This window comes from Rhamphochromis sp. 'chilingali' (genome assembly GCF_963969265.1).
Source record: "Rhamphochromis sp. 'chilingali' genome assembly, chromosome: 12".
Taxonomy (NCBI): domain Eukaryota; kingdom Metazoa; phylum Chordata; class Actinopteri; order Cichliformes; family Cichlidae; genus Rhamphochromis; species Rhamphochromis sp. 'chilingali'.
Genome location: NC_137939.1, coordinates 27752339 through 27763800, shown reverse-complemented (window position 1 = coordinate 27763800; position 11462 = coordinate 27752339). Strand labels below are relative to the sequence as shown.

Here is an 11462-nt window from a genome sequence, read left to right as displayed (position 1 = left end):
TTGTCCTTGTTCATTCCTGATTTTTCGCTGTTTTCTCTCAAACACATTATCTTTACGTACGTCTTTTCTCATCAGCGGTCCCTTCCCACTGGGAATGTCTGTCTCTTTGCCTGTGACATTTTTGGTCTGTGTAGTTGCAGCTGTACTTAAACACTGTGACTTGTCCTGCTTTAAAAGGAGCAGTCAGGCCAGCCCTGCTCCTTTTAAAGGAGGACAAGTCACAGTGTTTAGGTACAGCTGCTGAGCCCACAGTGTGTCAGACACAGCCCGACAGGAAAAACTTTATCTTTTCTTTTACAGTCTGGTGCCCAGTTGTCACACTCTTTAAGAGAGAAGCCCTTCATGTGGCATTAGAGCTCGTTCATTCCTCAGTGACGTTGTGAGTTTTCCACAATTTTATCACACACTTTCATATCAGCTTTCACTCTTCACTGATTTAATCAGACCTCTATCACCGTGTGAAGAAGATCGGATCAGCGCTGTCTTTCTTGAGATCTGTATTTCCAGTTATGAGTCATTTATTTCTGTAGCTGCAAACAGATAACAAAGATGACGATGAATTCATTTCACAACACAGTAATGGTCCATCATATCGAAATCAACCATGAAGTATTTATAAAAGATACCGTGATGCCACTCATTAATTCTGGATTTCAGAGCCAGGAGCTTCAATTTTAGCTTTCTGGTTGCCATCCATCAAAAATAAAATAACTGAATCCGATGCACATGTTGAATTTATAATGTTCTAATAAGTTCTAAATTCATTTTTCTCTCACTGTTTAAGTAAACCTACCCCTGAAGTTATAGACTGATCATTTCTTTGATGGTGGGCAAACTTACAAACTCAGCTGGGGTTCACATCATGTTTTCCCTGACTTGACCCCTCATCTCTGAACTGTTCCTCAGACCTGATTCTGGGGACCTCTGCTGCTTGCTGTCACTCTCATCCAGTTCACTGTCCTCACCAAGGGGCTGACCTTTTGACCTTAACTGTCCAATCAAATTCTTTCCTCCCATAAAATTTCTCTTAACCATTATTGCCTAAAGACAATGACCTAACTCCACAATGTTGCCCTGAGGCAACAAACCAAGAAAGGCTGATTTAGTAAATGAATTACAACAATTAAACAACTAAAAATAGGATTCAGATGTTCTTGAACATGTGCATATTTTTTAAATATGCTTATTTCATTAAAAATGCATAAAAATGACAATAGCCTTAGCAGTAGCTAGCACTCTGTCACATGCAGATTTGGCACCAACCCCCAGGTCAAAGGTCAAACCCTCTCATCGTTTTACTGAATACCAAAGTGTTAAATCCAGAATTCAAAATCCTGCTCCTCACATACAAGGTCTTAAATAATCAGGCCCCATCTTATCTTAATGACCTTGTAGTACCATATCACCCTATTAGAACAGTTTGCACTTGTACTGTACTAGACAATACTAGAGTATTTAAAAGTAGAATGGCAGGCATACTAGTTATTATTCATCTCTGGCTCTCTTCCACAGCTTGTCGTCCTTCCAGTCTTGGCAGATGGCCCCGCCCCTCCCTGAGCCTGGTTCTGCTGGAGGTTTCTTCCTGTTAAAAGGGAGTTTTTCCTTCCCACTGTCGCCAAAGTGCTTGCTCATATGGGGTTGTTGGGTTTTCTTTGTTTTCTCTGTCTTATTGTAGAGTTTTTACCTTACAATATAAAGCATGTCTTTAGTGTGCCTCATACACCATTTAGCGTTTCAGAACACAAAGATCTTGACAGTGAAAACATTCATCTCAAGGCTTTGAATGAAACCTCAGTCAATGATGTCACAGTGGCTACACTCATGTTTTATATACAGACACAGATTTTTCTCCCTAAAACGAAACCTTTGTTTTTTGCTTCATCTGTCTTCCACTCACTTATATGCGCATGTCTGCAAGCATGTATGTGTGCGTGTGTGAACCAGTATGTATTAATCAGAGCCATATGTCTGCAGTTGTGAGCTGGTCCAGTCGATCAGTGACATCATGTGTATGCAGTTACCTCACCGCAGGCTCATCTGTAGCAGTAAACACACACACACACACACACACACACACACACACACACACACACACACACACACACACACACACACACACACACACACACACAGATGGGACTTTGTGACCTTAAAGCACAGACTGAGCTTTTCTGTAAAGCTCTGTAACCTCCCTCCTTCGGCTCCCTCTCATCTAGGTCCTGTCCTCTCTCACACTCCATTTCTAGGAAGACAATATAGAGAAAATACCACTATTATGCAGATCACACTTCTCCTAATACATGAAGATATCCTTTTCCACTGTGACAGCTGTGACAGGCTCTGAACTTACATAAGTGGAAGAAAGTGAACTTGATGTATGGATGGAGAACATGTTCTAATACGCTTAGGAAAACTATTAAAAGATATTCCTAATGTTCCCTACATAATACACTCTCTCCGTTCTTGACTCCACTCTCACTTTCACCTCCCTAAACCTCTCTATCTCCTCCTCCCCTTCCGTCCATCCTCCCTCCAGACTGATGAACTGTGAGTAGAGGGCACAGCAGAGGCCGAACATTCTTGTTTCCTGAGCCAATGCTCAGCTGGAGAGCACTGAAACACAGTGTGTGTGTGTGTGTGTGTGTGTGTGTGTGTGTGTGTGTGTGTGTGTGTGTGTGTGTTCACACATACACATACAACCTCCCCATGTTGAGTCAGAGCAGGACCTGACAGAGAAACTCAGCTCCCTCAGTCTCGCTTAACAATAACAGATAAAAGGAAAGAGAGCAGGGCCTGAAAGACATATGACCACACAGAAATACCAGGCAAGACGGATGTGGAGCTTTACACACACTCACACACACACTCACACAGACACACACACGCACTCACACACACACTCACACACACAGACATACTCACACACACGCACTCACACACACAGACACACACGCACTCACACACACAGACACACACACAGACATACTCACACACACGTACACACACACGCACACACGCACTCACACACACACAGACACACACACAGACATACTCACACACACGTACACACACACAGACACACACACACGCACTCACACACACAGACACGCACTCACACACACACACACACCAGCATACAATAAAAGTGGATGAGATGAGAGCAGAGCACAGACCGGTGACATCATACCTATAAAATCCAGGCGCGGTCGTGACGTCACCAAGTAAAAAAGGCAGACAGCGAGAGACAGAGAGAGAGAGAGAGTAACACCCCCAGCACCTCTGATGCTTTACCCGTTTACCAATTAAGGCTCTCACGGTGCAGACAGAGAGAGAGAGGGGGATCGAGAGGTGGAGGTAGAAAAGAGAAAAAGAGCAGAGGGACTATCTCTTTCTTTTCTTTTGCGCCACCAGTACCAATACACCCATTTCCCCCCACCGGGACTGAGCGTGGGGAGGGAGCTCCGGGACTTCGGTACGGACACACACACACATAAACACACCCTCTGTGACCACAGCAACATCTGCGCGCAGACGGAGCGGACAGAGAGGCGGAGGACGCACACACAGACGACTGAAGATCACAGGCTCCAGCACACAGGTGAGTTCGGTCCCGATGTGAGGAGGCTCCTCTCACACTGTGAGGCTTCCTGCGTGGCATGTGTGCTGAAGTTTTCTGTGTCAGCTCCGTGGGTATGTTTGCAGCGGGCTGGAGAGGCTCAGCCGTGAGTGTCCGCTGCTTCTGCCGCGGGTGCGGTGAATGGGTTTTCCTGTTAAACTTTGAAGGAGGTTCACTGGGTGCGCTTGGGGCTTGGCTGCCCTGGTGGTCCACGATTAGCCCCACGCTGTTCCTGCGTGTAAACTTTATTTGCTGGTTTTTGCGCGCGTGCACCGCAGCAGCGGACTCCCCGGTGTTACAATTAGGGGTTCCACACCAAATAAGGTCATCCGCGGCCACTGGTGCTGTTTTACCGGGGGGGCAAGTGGTGGCCGCGTGCGCCCTCCGCCGCCGGGAGCGGGAAACCGCAAGAGCACGCGCGCCGCCCGGTCCACTTTACGTTGAGGACGTTTGAAAATGACCCAAGTGTTGACCTCCCGAAGTATCAGCGATCCACTGACAGCAGCCCGACTGAAGACTCGAAACGGCAAAGTCAGCTCTAAAAGTGCACCTGTCCCAGAGTTTACTCTCTCTTGAAATAATTATTCCTTCCAGTCTCGACTCATTTGATCTAATCTGGATATTGTTCAGAAGAATGGTTGAATTTTCACGTAACACATTTCAGAAACACAGCTGGATGATCATCTAATTCTCAAAATAAGGAAAAGAAACGATAAGTTATGCAGTGTGAAGGTTAGACCCCTCCTAGTGGACCACACCTTTCATCCTGTGATAGCTGGCATAGGAAAACTGATCGATGAAAACATAAAAATAATGAGTCTGGCAATTATCAAAAAGATGCCTGCCAAGTATTTGTCAGTCAGTCGGTAATAATCATAATAAAGCTTCAGTTTCATTGAGTGCCTACACCTGATGCACATCATTGCAACATGTTTTGGTTCTTATGGTCAGCGGCTTCTCAAAGTGTGGCCAGATGGGAGGAAAGCTTTCACGCAGCTCCCATGTTCAAGGACAGCATGACCTTCGTTACACTTCATTTATCCACATTTAATAACCATACAAGCAAGGCAGCATTTCTCTTTAGTTTCAGCTCTGCTGTTCTTGACATCATTTGCAGATTAAACTGCAACAGCATTAACACATGCCACTGGAAGACTGGGAGGCTTACATCTATGTATCAGTACTTTACTATTTATAAGTTGTGATGAAGCAAACTGAACGCTCCGATCCAAGTCCAGTTTACAGTGTGGCAGTGTCCTTTCACTTAGCATTTGCAAGAAGCCTCTAAAGAACTAACTGTTGCCTATAGACATATTATATACAGTTATATAAACACAAACGTTCTTTTCAGTTCATGGCAGAGTGTAGGAGATAATCTAAGTCCAGTCCAGACAGTCATGTCCACTTCACCAGTAAGCTTCCAAAAACAGAAAAGTGCTGTCATGATGGTTGTTTGGTGATGAGACTGCAGGACCTGAATGCGCCTCTTTTGTTCTTAAATGTAACCAGTTTTTTTTTAAAGCTTTTCTGGCAGGTGATTTTACGGTGAGGTCATAACATTCCTACTGAGCTTTCATCTAAAGCGCTGTGGAGGACTGTGGGCTTCCTGTGCTCTACACAAACTCTGAGCTCCTCAGCTGACCTGTATCAGACACATCACCTTTACTTGGTTTTTACTGGTTACTAATTGTCACATACAACATGTGTGATTTAAATGAAATCAACCCCCCCCCCCCCCCTCTCTACAGCAAATTTAAAAGTTTAGCTTTTGCCATGTGAATGCAAACTCGATGACATATTAAAACTTAAATTCCCTAAAACAGAAAAATGTATGCAGACTTGGTGTTTTTATTGCAAAAATATTATGGTTAGATAAGGCCTACAGTAAAAGTCTCGAGCCACCCCCACATTTTATTCGATTTTGTTTTTTGTGATCTTTTTAAAGTGGTCCTTAAGGGAGTACGTCTCAGATGTTAGTGTGTGGGCATTGGCTGCTTTGTCTTTCATTTTCAGCCCAGTCCTTGTGCCTGACCTTTTCTAAGCCATTTCACTGTGACCTATGATTCAATCAGGCATAAAAAAGGCAGCTAAGAATGAACCAGTGTGTGACAACACATAGTAACATTTTCATTTGTAATGCTGTTCATCTGTTAAACCATCTTTAGGCACTGTAGCAGATCCAGGAAACAGAGTTCGGTCAGGAATCAAATGGTGTTTCTGAACTAACTGATGAGCTATGTGGCCTTAAACAAAACAAAAAAATGAGTGGAGGGTAAAAAAGTATCAGGTCTGAAAAACGACATACAGCAGATGAAAAGTATGTCATAGTCATATCGTTAAGAAAGGAAAAGATCCAGCAAAGAGCTGACACTGGACCGTTTGGGTAGTTACTAAGAAGCCGTTCTTGAATAAAGGAAATGACTCTAAAGGTTGAATTATGCTAAATTACACAAGAACGTGACTAAAAATCATTGGAAACAGCTTTGATGAGATGATGACCATGATTTTGAAATACTACAGTGAGTGTCTACAGATGTCTGTCACACATGGTGGAGGCTCTGTCATGGTTTGGGACTGGTGGTCCAGACTTAGGGTCTTTTTTAAAGAGAAGAATGTCTGGCTCCTTACCATCAGATGTTGATCCATCATGCAATTCCATCTGGAAAGCATCCGATTAGCAACAGCTTAATTTTTCAGCATGCGATCCCAAACACACTGTCAACAAAGTAAAAGCAAAGCTGAACAGAGAAATACACAGTGGTGGACTGGGCTCCAGACTTCAGCATTATTGAAGAAACGTGGGGTCACCTTGAACAGCATTCGGTTTGTAAAGAAGACTTTGAAACGTCCCCCAAGAAACTACTCCTAAATACTACTTAAGGAAATCACAGAAGGCTTGAATAAGAGAGTTCAGACTGTGTTGAATAAAGCTGATCACACCAAATATTGCCTTCCAAGCTCGTTAGGATTCTCAGGTTTTGTCTCATATACTGTGTTTCTATATATGTTCACTTTCAGATGTCTCAGTTAATTTCCTAGCAAAATATATCCAGTGAGTGGCAGCTTAAGACTTCTGCATACCACCCACTGTCTTTATATTTAATCAACTTTCAGAAAGTTTTTCTATAGGTATCTATAGATACATTTGTTTTTGTTAAAAAAGTTGTTTAAAGGCAAAGATCCAATTAAATCCACTAAAATGAGAGGTATTAAGCTAAGCGAGTTAGCTTTTCCACAGTTTGAGGACCTATGGCTGTCCTAGCATGGCTGTTCTAGCATGGCTGTCCTAGCATGCCTCCCCTAGCATGGCTTAGCGGCGGGGTCAGTAGCCGCTGTTTGGGTCAGGTGTAGCCAGCACACCACAGATGTCAGGCCAAAGACTTCCTGTTCTGTGCAGCTATTAGTATTTGCAACGCCAACTAAAAAAGGACAATGAAAGCTAAACTGTTGATGCTTTCGAGGCTTATAACTTCCTCTTATGATTTACAAATGGATTCACCTGCATGCAGACAAACACCAGGCAAATGTGGTACTACTCAGACTGACTGGATTTCTGCCTCTCTCTCATAAATATAAAGATGTATATACTGTGAAGACAAAAGAGGATGCTGGTGTGGTTCATCTGATGTAAACATCTCAATCAAACGTGTCCTTATTTGACATGTCTTGTCCTACTTTCAGCTAACAAGTGCCACCGTTACCACACTGTCTACAGAAACTGGAGGGGAAAACCATAATTTAGGTGTAATCTCTGCTTCTGACTGGCTGTCTCCACACTGTCTTGCATGTAATGTGGCTGGCAGTGTTATCGCGTGCAGTGTTACATTTCCTGTGCTGAGTTTTGCTCTGCTCATGCTTGTGGCTGATTGGGTGGGGTAAGTGATGAGAAGCTGAAGCTGGGACAGGCTGGTGCTATACAGCTATATAAGATTCACTCAAGTGGAGACTGAGTCGACACCTTTCTGTGGACTAGAGCTTATATTCGATATTTGTATGAAGACACACACACGCACACAAACACACACGCACACACACAAACACGCATGCACACACACACACACACACACACACACACACACACACACACACACACACACACACACACACACACACACACACACACACATATATACCATGCCCCATAGACAGGTCGATAGATTTCACATTTGACTATTTGATGAAAAATACTACAAGACATCCGAAGCTCTTCCCTTCTTCTATTTGTTCCATAAATCAGTGGTTTTCATCTCTCAGGTCTTCACTCGTACCTCTGTCTTAGCACTACAGCCTCTGGGTTTCGTCTCGGCCGATTCAGGGAATGAGGCATATACTCCTGCACAAGCAGAGAATAACAGTGCCACATTTAGTTCTGCAACCTTCTGTTGGATTTGGCTCACTGAAATCCTTTCTCAACACTGACGTGGTCAGGTTGTGTTTTTACAGCACTCATTCATGTTCTTACCTTATTGTCTTTGAGCTTAGAGTCTAAACTGAGGTCCTGATGTGTGGGTAAGAAGCTTGAATGACACATTTTTCAGTCTGTCTTGAAGCATTAGTTAGATTAACACTGATGCAGCTTTTGGGCACTTTAATGAAGTGATTTTAAGTGATTTTCTAATTAAATTTGTGTGGTGGTGGCAAAGTCCTCAACAGCACTCAGCAGAGGAGGCTGCTGTACATTTGAACTCAGTGATGATGTCACAACAATCAGTATAAAAAGTGGATACGTCCAAAAAGCAAATAATTGGAACACTTCCAGGACAGAGAAGTGTAGTACCATAATCAAATGCTAGGGGGAGACAAAGGACAAGCGAGAGAGCTCAGTCTTGCCTTGGTGAGCTCTTGCCGTCCCGCCCTGCGTGTTGTCTCCTGTTTATTTTCTAAATTCCTCTGGAACAATAGGCCTCTATATGTGCTGGATATTCTGCCAGCTTTCTCGGCTTTCACTTACTTCCAGGCAGAACTTCATTGAGCTCTCTGGCATGAACAAACCACAGATTACCCCCCTCCAAGCCTTTCCACTCCAAGCATCTATTCACTTCTTCTTTCTGGTACATTGTGTTTATTTGGCCTGTTTTCTGCTCTGCCACTGTTGTCGCACATTGCACACTGTAAAATGATGTGAATTACACAATTAAACCAAAACGATCTAATTGTATCGTTCGATTCTTTAAGTGACCACAGGATGATAGAAGCATGCTGGTGCCACTCGGTGTGTGTAGCATTAACGGGACGCTTTTATTGGGGTGTTATTAAGTCTGGAGGCTCCGTGGTTGTTATGGGGGTGAAGAGCATTCTTCAGATTCTCCTTTGACCACACACACACACACACACACACACACACACACACACACACACACACACACACACACACACACACACACACACAAAGGCCAAGCATTCTTGATGGCTGCTGGCCGCACTGGCTCCTGGCACTGAACTCCTTATTTAGTCAAAAAGCTGCAGAGTCACATCCAAGCCCATCTGTAGAGCTACTGCTGGTGTGTTACTCACAGGAAAAAAAGGAATTTAAAGGTCAGGGTACACAGATAATACTGACGTCCTGCTTAGAATACATAATCAGATGTTGGACACTACAAAGCAACAGAAACCACTGAGCTACAAATCTGGTAGTTCATCAAACGTCCTGTTCAGTCCTGCTGGTCACACTTTGGAAATAAGTTGCTAATATGTCCGTATCTTATTTATGTGAATATGAATGCTGTACTTTAGACTTTTGGCCACCACCATGATGCCTTTTGCTTTGAGGAGCCAAAAGTGGCCATATTTAAACTCACCTTTAAAGGGTGAAGTGCCCAGTTCCCAACTAATAGTAACAAGCCTGTTTAGCAAGCTTCAACCATAAGTTGTATGTGAAGGAGTGGACTAACAAAAACCTCTGACACATTGCACTGCACCACAACAGTGGTACAGACTTATTATTTGTCAGATAATTTCATTCAAAAACCACAAGAAGCACCCATCTGATGGCATAAAGCACAGAGCTTTCATGTTATAGCTTGGCTGTAGCTCAGGTGGTACCTTCCGATCTACTGATTGGAAGGTTGGTGGTTCGATTCCTGGCTTCCCCTAGTCTGCATGCCAAATATCCTTAGGCAAGATACTGACCCCAAATTGCATGAGTGTGTGTGAATGTTACTTAGAAAGCACCTAGAAAAATGTGCTTGTGCGAATGGGTGAATACACAAGTTGTGTAAAGCGCTTTGAGTGCTCAGAAGAGTACAAAAGCGCTATATAAGAACGAGTCATTTTAGAAGCATATTTGCATCAGACTGCTAAGTGGACTGCTAAGTTATCAGCTATGGTTAGTACGGTTGGTTAGACAGTTGCATACATGAACTGCATCACTGCAATGCGCAGGCACGCATATCTGCTGGTGAGGTGAAAAAAAGTGGAGCAGCAACATCGCGAATCATCAGCAAAGATCTTTTTTTGTTAGATGATCCCTTAAAAATGCTTAAAAGACACCAGAGCACATAGTCAACACGTCCCATTCACAGGTATCTGCCCGTGCCAGCACACCAGTGGATTACCCACGTCTGATTTAACACTTAACAAAATGTAAATGGATCAGATCTACCCACTGTACAGTTTTTATGAAAGAAACTAGCACTATAGAGACCTCCATCACCAGGCTGTGATGGTGTTTATTTCTATTATGAAATCAAGCAAACTGTGTGGAGGGACGAGCTTTTCGAGACTGTGCCCATTAGAGGAAGAACAGTTTTGGCCATCAGCTTACTTCCTTACCTCTGAAGGTCAAAGCAGTCACAGAGCAGCGTGCATGGAGCTGGTGAGAAACTGTAAGCTTCCTTGGTGACCAGTATAGTACCTCACCATGCCAGGCTGACAGCTGCCAACTGTTCACCTCAAAGCTTGCTTGATGCTTCGTTATAATATTGGCCATCATATTTTTTTGGTAATCCTAAAAAGAGCAATCAGCACGTGTCTCCAATGCAGAAGACAAAGTGATGAAAACAGTCGATCCAGGCTCTTATCAGACTTCATCATTAGCCTAACATGTGTTAGTGTAGAGCACATAGCTGATCTGTGATCACGCTGCTGGGCCAGTACAGCACACTGGTCCACAGTCCTGTCTTTACTGACGGGGCTGCACACACAGCACAGTGATGTCACACACAGACGAAGGCAGAGGTTCACACTGTGCGCTCAAATGCACAAATAAGCACACTGTCCATGCTTGCACAAAAAAGGAAAGTTGAACAACACTGAATGCATTCCAACGCACACAAACAAACAACAGTGAGTCTCTGATCTGCTTATCCTTCCAGATAGCTTAAATATTTACTTCGCCTGGGACCCCGAGCACAAGATGAGCTCATATCCTCACAGGGACCGTGCAGTACGTCTGCTGGAAAATCTGTTTGTCGAGCTCTGAAAACAGCCCCTCTGCTTCTGTAGCCACAGCATAGCATTAGGGATAAAGGTCCGGGGGGGGGGGAGGTGTTATGTCCTCGAAGGAAATACTTGTGGGTATTTGTAAAAACTGAATTAAGATGACAATATTAAGAGTTTTAACTTTATGGCACCATTAAGCTTCATTTTTAAAAACAGCAAAAAACTGCAGAGAAAACTTAGAAGACGTACAGTCAGAAACACTCCACTGCAGCTTACAGAGCAGCTGTACTTTGTAAATTTGAATCATAATAACAGCATTGATTATTGGATTTATTTGGGGGGAGCTATAGCAATAATGCTAGTTAGATTCAGCTAAACTTGTTTGCTGTCTGAAACCATTTTGGAAACTCAGACAGGAGCACAACCAGGTGTGAGACAAACATAAGGTTATCATATGTGACACAGT

At 43.6% G+C, this 11462-nt stretch overlaps 1 protein-coding gene across 2 annotated transcripts in view; it reads left to right on the top strand.

The window, feature by feature from the left end:
- The first annotated feature begins 3310 nt into the window (after positions 1–3310).
- Positions 3311–11462, top strand: part of flna (filamin A, alpha (actin binding protein 280)) — a 43765-nt gene continuing 35613 nt past the window's right edge. Inside the window, exon 1 of one of the 2 annotated variants that reach the window (XM_080898850.1) lies at positions 3311–3598. The gene's annotated coding sequence lies outside the window, so the exon portion shown is untranslated. The remainder of the gene's footprint in view (positions 3599–11462) is intronic. The other variant, XM_080898851.1, reaches the window with a different exon arrangement.